The sequence below is a fragment of the Labrus bergylta genome, chromosome 10 (assembly GCF_963930695.1).
Source record: "Labrus bergylta chromosome 10, fLabBer1.1, whole genome shotgun sequence".
NCBI classification, from domain to species: Eukaryota; Metazoa; Chordata; class Actinopteri; order Labriformes; family Labridae; genus Labrus; species Labrus bergylta.
Genome location: NC_089204.1, coordinates 21,980,900 through 21,997,243, shown reverse-complemented (window position 1 = coordinate 21,997,243; position 16,344 = coordinate 21,980,900).

The window sequence follows — 16,344 nt, the reverse complement described above, 5'->3', positions numbered from 1 at the left end:
AGGACAATGACAGACTGAAATCTAAATTGGTCAACCTCTATTGATGGAAGACTGTGCTTTGTCTTCCATATGTATGAATTGGAGATAAAATAAACCCTCCTTGTTTCTCTAGTGGCTGACTTAATCACCGCTGTCTTCAAGGTGCTCGAATGTCACTGTTTGTCGTGGTGGATTTTCTTCAAGGGTGTCAGAAAATGCCAGCTCACTGCTTATTTGGACTAAATCAATCAATCAGTCAGCCAGAATCAATCACTGTTGAAGCCTGAGGATCAGTCATGTCCTTCTCAGCTGATTAATGTCCTCTGCATTTGAAAATTAATTTGTCAGACTACATTTTTTTGTCAGGACTGTGCTGCCACGTTGTGTGCGTGGATGCCATATTTCAAGGACAGAGGACAATAGAAGTGTTGAATCAAAAAGAAAGTGCTGCATCTACAATATTATATAATATACAGTATTTATTTTACTTTTTTTGTCATCTATTTCTCTTTAGCCCCTTTCACTGTTGCACTGCACTCCTGTGCAAAAAAACTGCAGTTCCTTGAGTGTCCACTTGAAGCTGGCTCAAAAAGTCCCATTCGCACCACATATTAATATGTCCGTTTTGACAGCAGAAATTCTCCAGCCTGGTACAAAAGCGATTTTGGTCTTTATCAGCTGTTTTGATTTTATGAAGGACGCAAGCTATGCATAATTAGGGGCACAACTTTTTTGACGGCAAGCGGAAACTTAAGGCTGAGCTCCAGCTCTTTGCTTGTCCCCCCCCCCCCCCCCCCCCCCATGGAGATCCTTCCAAAACCGCCCCTCAGAAATCAATATATGGCGTTACTCAGGCTTTGTCTATTATTATTTACAGTCTATGAGAGAGACAAGTGAAGTCGGGGAGAGCTGAATTGTGAATCCAAATGATTTTCTGGAACATTCACTGCAAGGTAGTGATGTTGTTCATGTTGAGCAGAGTTTAGCTGCTTCATACTCTTTACTGTTCACCTTAATTGTCATAATTGCCCCCCCCCCCCCCCCCCCCCACACACACACACACACACACACACACACACACACACTTAGACCAGAGTATTTTTAGTTGTGAGAGTGCGTCGGACAGTTAATTTCCTGCTGGGAGGTGCATATATTAAATGAGAGTTCATGAAAATATCAGGGCCTGAATGTCCTGAAATCCTCTCTCAGGAATTTTTATTTGCATCTATGTTATAGATAAATGAGTCACAAATACAAAACTAGAGTTCTTATACAGAAAGAAGCCAATGATTTCCATTCTTGCATGGTCAGCTCTCAGAAATTCTTGAACTTGAATGTCCCTGATCTATTCGGTAAAAGAAAACCAAGCATCTCAGAAGACTTTTCTTCAGTTGATTTGGCATTTAGAATGGTGAAATGGTAATAAAGTCACTTTTCTGAGCTAGCCATACTTAGCCTGAGGATGAACCCCTTTGTAGCAGGACAACCTTCTCTTCACCTTCCACATCCAGGAAACCAACTTCCTTCCATTCTTTATTTCCTCTCTGTTTTGTACGTAGTCGTGGTTACGGTGATTCAGGGAAAGGCTTCTGTTCGTATGAAGGGGTCATGGGATGCTGATGTGGGAGGAGGAGGAGGAGGAAAGGGACCCAGTGAGTAAGAAGAGATTAAATGTTGATCCAAGACATGCTTCATTTAAAGCAGCTGACCGTCTCTAATTTGCCAATGACGCTGTTGAAGGTCAAAAGGTCAAAAAAGCTGAAAGAAAATGACAGGAAATTAACGGCACTAAGAGGAAATAAGGAGCACGTATTAGCCTGTAATTTTAAACAAATCACTGAGACTACTTTGTACAGATGTATTAGGTGATGAATAGACCTGGAAAATTAAAATCAATCAAGGGGTTAGCTTTGATAAGAAAATTGCAATAAATGTTTTCTGCAGTTAAGAAGAAATCATCTCATTATCACTGGATTAAGTTATTTCTTGTGAATCAGTCTTCTCCCACTAAAAGTTTACTTTATTTGCATTCTGATTACAGCAGAGATTTCACCTCCAACTGTGCTATTAGTCAGATGGTATCCTTGAAAGACCTTCTAAAAGGAAAACAGGACAAGCGCAAATGTCAGCATTTGAATTTGAGCATATGTGGAAAGGTCATGGAGATTAAAACAACCCAATAAGAGAATCAAACTCTGACTTAACTTAATTAATAATAATAAATAATAATTTTACATTTCTTAAAACCTAATGTATTGTGATGACTATATTTTGATCTTTTTGACCCCAAGGAATAAGAAGAAAAACAAGTAATGACATGTAATATTTTCAGTCATCCTCTAAACCAGGGTGTCCCAATCTTTGTCTGCCCAAGAGCCAAATGAGAAATTAGCTTTCTCCCTGGGACCCAAACTGACAAAAACACAGCATGTATTGCCATAACATCTATAAACTAATGATAAGGAACACAACAAACATGAATTGAATATGTATATGATATACATTTATAGATTAAGGCTTAATGTACAATAGCACCTTGGCATTTTCTGTCAACCCACTGAGCATTGGCTGTGCTCAGAGAGGTCGCACTAAAGCGGTTATAAAGATCTGAAGCTGAAGAAAATAACATTGCTGACATTACGTTTCCACTATAAGATTATTCCAACTGAATAACACAACCAGTGCCTGTAACACTAAATGGAGTATACAAATCAAATTAACTTCTACTCTCCTTCCTCTTATTCCTGTCTCAGGCTATACTTACGGCATTTAAACACCACTTACATTACTCTATATTTTATATTTTGTACATTCAAAAAATTCTTTTTTTATTTTTTACATTATATTCTATTTTACTGTATATATGTGTATTAGTCATTTGAGTGTTTATTGCATGGCCTTGCGGAACAGTCCTTACATTTCACTGCACATCTGTATGAGCATGTGACAAATTAAAATCTTGAATCTTGAACCTCTTGAATCTTGAATCTTCACATTAGGCTCGATTGTTTCGTACAGTACCCGAGCACAATCGCTCCCCCCTTCCCTCCCCCCCTGCTGATGAGTGAACTAGCTAGTTAATGGTTGAAGCAACAATGGCAAGAATTTTTTTTTTCAGAACTTAAAAAAAAGGCAGCTAACACCATGTTTATCATTTAACCAGCCTTTGGATAAATAACTTTGAGGTTGCACATCCCACTGCCTCTTCTATTCACTTCCTTGTAACATAAATAATGCATGTCTTTTAGGTAACAATACCTCGGGGTCTTGGAGATTGTTGTCTGCTGTGTTTGATGCTAACATGTCATGACATTTTCTACAGCTCACAAAGAAAGAAACCCTTGGATTTCAAGTAAGTTTCTCTTCAGTGTGTTTACATATATCAGTGTGGCTCTATTGAAGAAGGCAGTTTTTTAGTCTTTGGTTTCCTTTAGTATTCCTACAGTACAAAAGCTAGTGGGCTCCAATCAGCAGAGTCAGAATGCTTTAGTCCTGTCTCTGTTTGAATGTACGCTGTAAGGGCTCTTAGTCATACTGAATTTTCCCTGTATGTAACCAAAAGGTGAACGCTGCATCAGTCTGACAAATAATGGGGGGAAAAAGAGAAATAACACACTATCATTCCATTTAGTCCCCTCAGCTTCTGGAGTTGTACAAATACTCAAGAAAATCTTTGTCTTTTCTTCAAATGTTTTTGCAAAGGCATTTTTTTTTTGTACAAGCCTCTGTGCTATGAATAGACTGAATGTTTGTCATGACAACCAATTACCCATTACAAAAGCAGTGAGGCTAAGTAAGGCAATTAAGTGGTGAAACAAAATTGTGTGTTGCAGTATGTCTCCGTGCGTTTCTGCTCACAGACGTATTTCTGTGACCGCCGAGGAGCATGCTCTCCTGAGGAGTTTTATTGAGGAGCATTTCCTGTTTTCAGGCGTAATTCGGATGTTTTCTGGTAGTTTAAAAGTGTTTATTTTCATCGTCAGACGTATAACTTAGGCAGCAGCAATCACACAGCATTGTTTTTTGATTATGTTATAAGCAGGGCTGCCAGCGTTAACTAGTTCATCATGATAAACTAAGGTCTGAAATGAGTGCATTACATTCTTTAATCAGTGATTAATTGCATACTCTTGTGTCCCTGTAGGCACACTGTGGATAAGCCCAGTGTCTCCCTGTAGTCACAGTGATGGAAAAGAAAGACAAATGAAATAAAACATTTAACTGCTATGTATCCATTTGGTCAACTAAATGCTCAAATCCCTAATAAATACACACAATTGTAAGAAAAGAAAAATACTATTTCAGATGTTGAACTTACTGTCAATTATGATTGAGTTCAAGTAAAACATTGTTGTTGTTCCACGCTGTTTAGCTGAGAACTGATTGATTAGTGAATTATTTTTAACGCTGGCATTTTATTTAGTTTGCCATCGCTCTCATTTTGAATGTCAAACCTTGGTTTACTGTGTCTGCTGTGTTTTTCTTCTTTTTTTTTTTATTAGGCTTTGCCCTTTTTTCTTTCAAGTTTCATATCTCAGTCTTGCAGCCACCCAGAGCTTTTTTTGCCAGAGAGTGACATGACTGACAGTGGCACAAAAAAGACTGCTGTAATAGAACTTCTCATTATGGGAAAAAAAAAATGGTCATGTATTAAGCCATTTGCTGAATGTCAAATCATAGCAAACAGTGGGGTATAAACACAGCACATGCACACATGTACATTAGTGGAATTACTGGTTGTGTAGCGGGTAATCTGCGTCACAACACGTACTCTGACATGCCAAATGAGCGTCAGAAGTCGGTATGTCAGGATAAAAAGACATCCTGCTTTGTTCAACCCACCTGCCTGTGAGCCATTTCAGGTAGGCAGGCGGCCCTGGAGGACATGTTGTTGCTTTGAAGAGGCTGTGGGCAGTTTATAGATGAATCCAGGTTTGTTAAGCCTAATGGTCCTTGTATTGATTGGATGGGGTATCCTCGCAAATCGCAGGAGGAGAATGAACAATGAGAGTTTCATGGAGAATCTCTAAATGCGTTTCAGCTCGTAGGTTTTATTGACCCTCCTGGATGGGCCATCGCAGGGTCTATTTACTCACTTTGCATGTAGCCTATTTTTACAACGGCATGATGTACCTGACGGAAGTTTTGCACGACACTCAATATACAGTCGACTGGTTATAACCAAGTAAATGGCATTTAATAGTTTCAAACATTTAAAGTGGATATGACTGGGGAAGTTGTGAAGAAAACAATTAAACTCACGCTCAAGCAAATAAATCACCTTTGCCAGATTAAATAAATGAGGCTAAGCAGAATAAATTCATCAGCACAGGACAGAGCTGTTAATTAGCAGTCCTTCCTTCACAGTCAGTAGGCAGAGTGGCAGGCTTATCTCTTAGCTGCTGTCACCTCGGTGAAGCCACTGAGCCATTAAGAGACTGTGGCCATCACTAAGCCCAGCCTGGATCAAGCCATGCAGGTTCTCACATCTGTGTTAAGAGCCTGGCTAAAGGTGTCAAACTCCCTCATGGGTTTTTTTTTCTTTTACTGAGTGTCATGGCTGCAGATTATGTGTGCACTGTTCACGCACAAAGGGACGTAACAAGAAAAAGCCTCCTCAGCTGAACGACATGGAAAAACATGCTCAGCCACACGCGTAACGCACATGCACACAAACAATAGGATGTTATTTCCCACAGCGTTTTTCTGCTTTCACTGTGATCTTTGTTCACAGTAGCTGATGGGTTTAATGTCAAGTGGTCGTGTTATTGACTATGTCTGGTTTCATGGAAATGTTTTCTCCTCATCAGCCTTTTCTTTGGAAAATGTGTTTTTCTTGAATTCTTTCCTTTAGCTGTTTGTGTTATCGTATGACAATGCTGGCCCTTTGAGCTTTACTTAAAGTCAATAGAAACCCTGATCCTTGATAGCTATTCAACTGGTGAAATAAAGGGACTTATTTAGGCTACATAATATTTTACATGTAAAAATACTCCAAATGGGGGCGGCTGGTATAGCGTATTGTGCGCGCCCTGTGTACAGAGGTTATAGTCCTCTAAGTGGGTGACCCTGGGTTCAAATCCAACCTGTGACTCCTTTCCCGCATGTCATTCCCTACTTTCTCTTTCCGACTCTATCTACTCTTCCTGTCTCGCCAATAAAGGCATTAATAAAATGTAATCGAAAAAAGTTTAATAGCTTAAACAAATTACATTTTAATCAGGTTTATAAAAGCAGATGCTGCAGAGTAGATGTCAGACCAAGTGATAAAATGAATGCTGCACAAACAGTTACTTTTTTTTACATTTACCCAGGAAAGACTCAAAATGATACATACATTTGACTGTCGAAAGAAAGCAGGATGTGTTTTAAAAAAAAAAAAAAAACAAGATAAGTAAAGAGATAAGGTTGTACCTTGTCCACAGAGTAAACACAAACTTAAAGATTCTATCTGGAGCTTTAAGCTTGTCTATTTTTTGTTTTTATTTGATTGATTGATTTTCTTTTTCACAAAAAATGCACAATAAATTAATTCTGTTGTTAGTTTTCGCATATTAGCTATTTTGTCTTAAACACCGATCATTATGGAAGTGTGCGAGTTATTATGAATGATTTAAAATGAAAGGTGCAGTTAGTGAGTGTTGACTGCAGTTGTCTGTTTTTATCTGAAGGATGCTAACAGCATTTTAAAGCATAGCAGCTCTTTTCATTGTAAATGTAAAATCTACATACTTTATACTTTTTACTTATAAAGCCATTATTTAGCATTTCATTCTTAGCCGTGGAACAAATAGGGGCATTTTGGCTGTACATGCTAAATGCTAACTATGCTCGGGATCAAAAAGCAATTCATGGCTAGGTTTTGTATTTTTATGAGTGTTAATTCACACTCATATTTTAGTGGATACATAATGAGACTAATAAGACTCGACTGTGGAATTAAGGTAATTTGTTCCCATTACAAACCAAACTGTCAAAGACATAATTTATCCCTTTTGTGTGTTCAATAGCCATGTATCCAGTGCCTGTGTGGACTTTGAAAAATATTGTTTGCTGTCTTAATGGACTATGCTCTTTGCCTATGAGTACAGGGCAGCTCTGGAAAGAGGCTTGGAAACCTCTAAGATACCATTGCCATTAGCCCTAATGTCCTTTTAAAATGGAAAGAGCATCAGAGCCCACACACACAGACTGCTGTGTATGCTGTTTGTGTGATACAGCTCCTATGGCATCATATTCTGCCAAGGTCACTTAGCTTGTCCACTTCCTGTGGTCACAGATACATTTAAAATGAGCCTTTTATCAAAACAATTGTATTTCTCAGTCATTTAATTCTCACCTCCCAATATGACTAGTATTTATTTTGGCATTTGACGCTATTCTATGAATTCAATGTGAAGAAATAAAGACAAAGATCTACATGTTTGCATTGAGGGGATATCATCACCCTTAGGTTTAAGGCTGAGGCTAACAGAAAACACAAGGAAAAGGTGAGCTATCTCAATGCCAGTTAGTTGTGTTTTCGTAGCTCGACCCAGTTGAGGCATTGACCATAGTTTCATGGTGATTCATTCCCGTTGAGCCCTAAAGGTCAGGCTGTCTCATCACACATCAAAAAAAAAAACTCCAGTGCCAAATGTCACAGATCGACTGAAGCTGTTGATTGCTCAGACATCAGATTGAAGGTGGCTTACTTCCCTGACAACTTAATGAGCGTATGAATGGGAATGGGAAAGTTGGCAGTGCGGTGAAGCGCTGAGGACCAGGTCCAGCTCAGGAGGCTTGATTAGAAAAATTAACTTTGAGGTAATGTTTTCAAGAATCCAAATCATTATCAGTAATTCTGTTGGACGTGTTTGATTCTGGCAGGTTTGGGGGCACTGGGCATGATATATCTGTAATGGCAATAAGCAACTGCAGTGATGACATCATCATAGTTTCTGAACACATGCCGGGCATGAGTCCTTGTGTTGGAGAATATAATCACTCGACCAGGAACTTAAACATATTGGCTGATTGCTAGATTGTTTCAGGCACACAGATGTAGGCTATATGAGTGTTAGCTATTCATCACAACTTTCTGAAAGGAGCACAAACTGTATTATTGGTGAAGTAAGATAGGAAAACAACACAATTCTCATTAAAATACAGGCATGGATTTTTTTTGCTGAAAAAGATGCACTTGTCATTAAATTCAGGTTAAGTTTTCTTATTAATATAATACGACTTAGTGTTTTTTATTCTCCACTTTCTGAATTAAAGTGATTCATCTCTGTTATTAATTTGCCTGCGCTTTAATTCCCTCCTAGGTGGTGCATTCATTAGGTTGCACTGAACACTCACCTCCGAATAAGTAATACACCGAGGCAAATAATTATTGTGATTATGCATAATCTTTGCTCGCACAGTTGTTTTCCTTTTCCAATTAAAGTACATTTATATTTGGAATATGCTTTGAATAACAAAGCAGGTGGTTTGTTTGCTCTCACTGCTTTGTGTGAGGGAAGGATAAAAACTGCACTTCTACAGAGTCCGATACTAGATACATTTTTTATCAGAAACCATTAAAGATATAGGGAATTCTTCCATTTGCTAAACCTTGTAGGGAACCTGCTGACTTTATGTTTCATTTGTAAGGGGATTTATAGGCTTAGCCGGGTAGGTCAAGACAGGTTTTTCATTTCCTGAAAGGAAAACAATTGCATAGTTTATCTCTTCAGTTGTTGAATAAAATATAATATACCTGGGGAAATAACATTATGATTTGTTGTGCATTTGTTCACTGCTTTTCAGTGTATGTATTATAATGGACACTGGACATTATTTATTTACAAAGAAAAGTTATTCGGTAGCCATGACAAGTCAATATTTGGATGGTATGTATTCTCTTATAGAGGCTTTTGTTCAATATTTCCATATTAAAGGTGCTTCCCTCTAACTTCACCATTTTTAATTATTTCTAGCCTGTAATTGGGCATAAACCAAGCAGCAACCTCCGGTCTTGAAAAATGAATCCAATGTGGAAGTGCAAAATCCTGCAGTTCGTCGAGTGTCCGCTGGAGGCCGGCTCCAGGAACATCGAAAGTCACATACACTCCACACCCAAAAAAGTCATGCAGTTTTTACAGTATTTGACATGTTTACAGCCTGGTACAAAAAAGAAAAAAAAAAAAGGTCTGATTAGTTATTATCATGTTATCCATAGTTGGGTGCGATGTAATGGTTTGTCATAAGGCTTAAAACCCGCCTCAGCTCCAGTTCTCAGCCTGTCGTAAGGCTGACTGAAAGTTAGGCTGAGACAGGATTTCCAGCATGGCGGCTGCTGTCGATGAGCCTCTGGAGCCCCCTGCCTTAAAAGATGGCTGACGTCACTCAGGCTTCGTCCATTAATATTTACAGCGTATGGTATAAACGAGGAAAGATAGAAGTTTGAAAAAGTGATACAATTACGATGTATCTATGGTTGTAGTTTATATGGCTGCCATCATGGTCCCATTGTAAGCTGAGCTGACATATTAAAAATGTTTTCGCCAATTTCTGTATTAAGTTTTCTGTATGAAAACCAGTGTGAAGTAAAGTAACTGCTCAGAATCAAACACTTGCCAGGCAAAGTTAGCTAGTGAACATTTCATGAACTGTTGTTGTTAGCTATTGGAGCATTTAGCTGCTCCAGAGATAGGTAATTTCCTCAGGAGTTATAGGCTACAGGACACCACCAGAGGAGGTCAAACAAGAGTGAATATAATACTTACATTCCCCAAAAGAAGACCATAAGTCAATAATTCTGTTGCTCAGTCTCTTTTGGGTGTATTAATAGCTACACCTGCATCCTCGAACATATTCAGAGTGTTTGAAGGTTCTTATGTGTACCCAGGACACTAAAACCTGTTGTTCACTTCATGAATAGACATGATAGACTCTTTCTTTTGAGGGTAACTTACTGCTTACATTATGTTCAAGGTTAGATCAAGGCAAAGCAGAAGCACAGGCAGGAATATCAATAGAGTCTATATTAGCTAAGGCACCACGCAGAGAGAAACATTCAAACTTCACAGCAGTGTAGCAGCAGACCTCTTAAGTAAAAGCTGCAGGATGATGTAACCTGAATTGCCCGTTTCCCAAACAGTGTTCCCTGCACATCTGTACCTTAACAGGGTGTATGTAAAGAGCGCGTAACATCGAAGTATTCAATGAAAGACATGAGAGGGTTAGTGATGATTTCAATGTATTTTGCTGAGTTGTGGCCCATGACAAATGGAGCCTGAGTTTCCACCTGAGCTGGCCTTGCTGTCTGCTACGCCTCACAGCACATCACGCTCCGACATAACCTCACGTTGTTCCTCTGCTCCCTTCTGTCTGTAGCTGGCATGATGGAAGTAATAGATATAGCCCAATCTACTCGATTGAGTAGAGTAGCTGCAATTAAATCTTACTTATGCAGTGATACGTTGAGGCTCAGACTTACAGGTGTTTTAAAAATCACAACTGATTCAAAAATCTGATTGCCTCGCAGACATAGGGAGAAATTTACTAAAGGGGTTTTATGAAGATGATTGCATGCAGGGGGAGCAGCATGCACTTCACTTAATCTGGTATGAGTTTGCTATCTGGAGACTGACCTTTAAGAAGTAAACAGAGACATACCTAAACCCGCTGTAGTCATGCTTTGCAGCAGGAAAAAGCAAGTAAAATGCTAAACAAGTCTGGATGAAACAATGATTGTAGACAGACGTCACAGGTAAGATGAGTTTTAAAGTGGAATATTAAGGGCTGCTAGCTTAAATTAGCCTCAGAGCTGGAAAGTTTACTGCTTGAAAAACACAGTCAGTTGCTTTTTTTTTTCTCATTCTCTCTTTGTCACTCTCATTGGCTATTATCACACTCAGAAATCACTTTCAGATCCAGAGTGCAAGACGTCTTTAAACCCCTCACGTTAGCAGATAATCTGGATCCAACTCTGGAGCTCGTTGACTAAATGTTCACTGTCCAACGAGCGACTTTACAAGTGAGTGTAGAGTTGGATTTGAGAGACACATCTATGTAATGATTGTTAGCTGCACTTGCATGCAGTTATCTGTTCAAAGACATTGATTGATTAAAATTTGATCGTCATTGGATCATTGCTGATGAGTTCAGGGATTTTATCATGATGGGTTATGTTCTGCCTCATTGCTCTCCACACAGACTTGCTTCTTGCACACAGCCAACTGTACTACTAGCTGAAATGCTAGCAGATCAAACTAGGGCTGTGAAATTTTACGGGATTTTATCGTTATTGCATTCTCACTAATACACATCGTGAAGGTCTGAATCTATCGCAATAAAAAAAAACAAGAACATTTGTAGTCCAGCCATTCTTTCTCATTCAGCACGTGTATATTTAACCAATCATACAAAGTTCCTGTGTGTAAACTAATGTTCATGCTTTTACACCATTTTGATGCAGTCAGATGAAGCTAAAGCAAACTATCAGCTACTCTCAGATTAATTAGTGCCAATTTAGAAGAGACATTTTTTTTGGGGGGGGGGGGGTTTAGAAGGGGCATTTTGCAAACACAAGTGTTGTAAAACAACAGGTGGAAACTGTTAAAGCTAACATGCATGTAATTCATACCATTTTAATATTGAACAATGTTATCACGCATTGCATATTTTTCTCACATCTTGCAGGCCTAGACCATTCTCTGTGTACTACAAATGGAAATGAGACCACATTCAATAACAAAATCTGGTCCAGCACTCACAGATTCTGCATAAAAATACTGAATCTGTGGAAAGAGATTAATCATGTTTTGACTTTGGAAGCAACCAAGGACCAAAACCAGATTCTGTCCCAATTGCCGGGAGGGGTAGCAAGTGGCACAAAACTCCTGAGCCTGGCTTTACTCTGCCATATTCACTGATAGATATCCCTTGAACATATTTTATATCCTATTACATCTCCTACACACTGACCACACATACATTTGATGCCAAGGGTTGATTTACAGCAGTTTTTACATTTTAAATTGAAAACTGCTCTAAAATCTCATATAAAGACCACAGTTGAAGCCAATTTGAAAGACCTAAAGCAAGTGACACTGAAGTAATAGTGTGCCATCACTTGTCAACCCTCTGCCAGTATGAAGACCAGCGTTTGTCTGTGGGTTTTGATATCTGTCTACCTGTGAGGGCCGGCAGCTTATCTCACAGAAGCAGAGGCAGGCTTCCTATAATACAGAGAAAGGGAGACAGAGGAAGACAGAGAGAGAGAGAGAGAGAGAGAGAGAGAGAGAGAGAGAGAAGAGAGAGAGGGGATGAATGAAACCATTAGAATTGACACTATCCGCACTGCAATCAGTGCCAAATAGTACCCACAATCCCCCACTCAATCAGATATATCCCATCTCACAACATTGGCTGGCACTGACAGAGCAGTATGATATAGAGCTGCCTTTGAAATGACAGCTCAACTACGGGGAAAGTTCAGAAAGATCTCCAACTTTGATATTCTTCATTTCTGACGCTAATACAGAGGGAAACTGTGTCAATAGGCGAGTATTCCACTTGCAGAACTTAATTTCACAGCTAAGTTTGCGCTCACTTGTTTGCGTTTGAAGAGAGTGTTGTTTAATTCCGCATCTAAACGAGAGCAGAGGGATGGGATCTCTCTGAAATCATAAACTATTCATAAACTCTGCATATCAGATGCATAACAAAACTGTTTCCTGCAGTACAGGAGTTAATAAAAGATCAATACTAGTGTCTGTGAGAGCCATACGTGAGAGCATGCAAAGAATCCCGGTGTGGTCTCAAATGTTGGTGGCAGAGGTCACAAAGGACTGTTTGTTTGTGTGCATGCTTGATCGTTTTAAGTGTCATTGCTGACTAATCTCTCCTGTTCTCACTGAAACTCTGAGCAGAAACACTGATGTTCAGCCTGCATCCACTCCAGCCTCGGGGTGGGTATTAAAAATTAAACATCCATGTTGTTCGGCTCCTCCTCCAACACTGCTGCAGATACACATCGCTGCGTTTAACAGCTCCGTTAATCTTATGTCATGATTCAGTCTGAAACACGATTTGTGAAATGTCCATTTTTCAAAATGTCTCCAGAGCTTGACAACAAACAATCAACCCAGGGCATTTAAAATGATGTGATTATTCAGAACACAGCCGTCTGAAAACAATAAGTGCAGCCAATATAACATTTTATTGCTAATATTATAGACTGTTCGGTTTTTAGTGAAGTTAGTAAATGACATTACAAAAGATTACAGCCCTTATTAGAATCACACTGATAACTCTTTCTTTTCATTTATGGAATAAAAGACCCAAAATTCGCTTGAGGAGAGAAAATTTGGAGGACCAAGACATTTCTATTGTTAACTTAGATTGAATCCCTCTGTGTAGATTTTTCTGGTGTGGCGAGTGTTGAAGAGGAGCATGACTAAAGTTTAAACGACCACATTAAAAATCCTGATTTTGCTATTTGTTACAAAGCTGTCTCAAATATCACCACAGACACAGTTCAAACTTAGGATGTAGGTTGGAGAGTTGATTAAATAAAAGTAATTTAATAACACTCCAAGCTTTAATGTTTTAATACAAACTGAGGGGTTGGATGACTATCTGTATTTGCATGTTCCAAATCAAATTGTGTTTCATTTGAAACTTTAATCATTGAACACATATTTCCTGGGATGCCTTGTACTGTAATGGAGATTCTAGAGTCTGAGGGGTCCCCGTAGGCAAAAATCAATTTGGGGGCCCTCCAAAGAGCTTTCATCAGCATTATGTCTGCCAGTGTCCCGACTTGTACTCCTCTTCCTCTTTTTTCCTCTTTTTTTTCTCTCCTATAGACGGATAATTCATTTTTTATTTTTATTTTGTTGACTTTCATTGACAAATTTTGATTTCCACGGCAATAATGCATTCATCGCTTAGCAGGGCAACAAGAGTGAGTGCTGTCTAATGGGGCCCTCTTAGGGAGTTTTCCTACTGTCATTGTCATTGTAAAATTTGCCATTTGTCATTGCAAAATTTGCACATTTTGGGCCATTGCTTTGGTTTAATTTTAATTTTAATTTTAATTTTTTTTACCATAGCAACTTAATCTTTATACATATGATGGCTGTTTTCGATTCCTGTGTTCATCAGACTGCACATAAAAGCTGTGATCCCCACCTGTCATACAAACATTTACTGTGCTGGATTCACAGACGTAACACTGGAGAGCTTTTTCATACAGAGTTTCATACATTTTCATACCAATTTCATTTGGAGATGGAATGGTCTGCACATTTAGAAACAATGCATATAAAAAAAATCCATAACAATAATCCAAAACAAATAGGACAGAAATCTACCACTATTAGAAACAATATTCTGCAGAAGGCCGAAATAAATGCATCAGCAACAAAATCAATAACACATTTTTGTTGTTGTAGCACCCTTGTGGGCCACCGTAGTTATAAATGTAGTACCCTTAATAGAGCTAATCTGTTGAGGCAGCATCACTTCTTCTTCTTCAAACATTCAGTATCATAAATGAGATAGTGCCTTTATGTACATTTTGATTAAGACGTGAGAGGTTTCAGTGTAAACATATAGTGTTATGGTGGAGTCACCTCACAGTGAGGGATAGACCTCTAAACATACACCCACTTCTCTCTCAGTATACAGTATTTGTGATTTGTCAGGGGATAAAAAACTGAAATCAGAATGTGTTACTAACAGGTTTGGCAGACAAACATGTTGAAGAGGATAAGGTAAAATGTGAATCAGCAACAAAAACACAAGTCACGACTTGTGGGCCCAGCAGTGAAGAAACGATGTAGTGATGGAGATGCGAGGGGTTTGCCTGGGCTAAATAAATAATCTGTGTGCTACAGAATAGCAAGAGTGTGGGAGGAGGTCTGCAGGGGGCATGGAAACTGTGATTAGTAAAGCGGATCCACTTATAGAAAATCCACCATCATTATTCCTCTAGACTTCTGTGATAAATGATCCATGTGCTGTTGTGTTCCCATGTTACTACATCTCTCAAATCTAATTATTTAACAGAGGATGCTGCATGTCCCAGAGCACCATTATGCCTTAGATTAGCATCTTTTAAATATGGACGTCATAGAAAGAACACTTTGAAAATAAAACATGCTTTATAAAATATGTATGAGCATACTGTATAAGGCTAGTCGTATCTCCATGTAGATTTTATCTCACTTTGAAGTGCAAATTTACTGGTACAGAAGGAATGTAGACAGTGAAATCAAGCAGTTCTAAGACTATTTTTTAGACTTTTTTAACTTGTATTATAAAGTTTTATTGTTTTAAATGCAATACAAAAATGCACAAGGCTTGGAGACAGATAAGATAAGGATGACTAAATCTTGTTTTTGCCTTTATAGACCTTTATATCGACATGGCTGGATATGTTGAGGTGGTATATATAACAGACTGAAATGAATATTAATGCCTCTTTGTGATCAACAAAAGCATAGGCTAAGACCATGAGCCAGGAGATTTATTCATTCTAGTTATTTTTTAATGATTGTAACTTCTGCCACAGGCTTGGTGATATAAAAAGTATGCCTGCCTACATAGGCACTTTTAAATCAAAAAGAATCAGAGACACTAAGTTTGACTTTGTTTTTTCAAAAGAGACTAATACTCACATAAGTACAGGGTATGATTGGTGAAGAGAGAAGTGTTGCCAAGATTGACACAAAACTCTTTAAAGGCCGCAGTAGTAACAACTTTTGGCAGACAGAGAAAGAATAAGGTCTTTTGTTCCTGTACTCTTTTACCTGAGCTGTATAAAGGAAATTAGTACGAGTATTTCACCCTCTTGCTCTCTTCTTTCTCACATCACTGTTACATCAGTCTACAGCAGGCCTGTATCCCATTCATGTAGCTTGTAGCAGCAGGGAGTCAGGAAGACGAGAGCATACAGGGGATCTGGACTCCTTTAATGAGCTGCCTTTGTAGGAGCAGTCTCTTTTTTTTCTAACAACCTGCTGTTCACATCCTAACAACCAATTATAGTCTGATGGGACTGTTCTTACATTCCACTACAAAAAAAAAAACAGTGAGAATATGGAATAGATGTTTCAACCCTTGAAGAGAAGTGTACAATATTGCAGGAGAGAGGAATTACATCAACAATGATTAACGTGTAGAGTAAATTGGCACAATTGGCAGGCACTAATCAGTACATTTTCTATCAACCCTGAGGAGGATGGGGAGGATTTCTCCAAGGTGCTGAAAAGTGTCCCCGTGCTCATCCGGGGGAGGGCAAAAAAAAAACAAACCCCGGAACACACCCGCCTGAGCCCATTGGTACAACGTCACGCGCAGAAAGTACCCGAGCGAGTAAGGTAAATG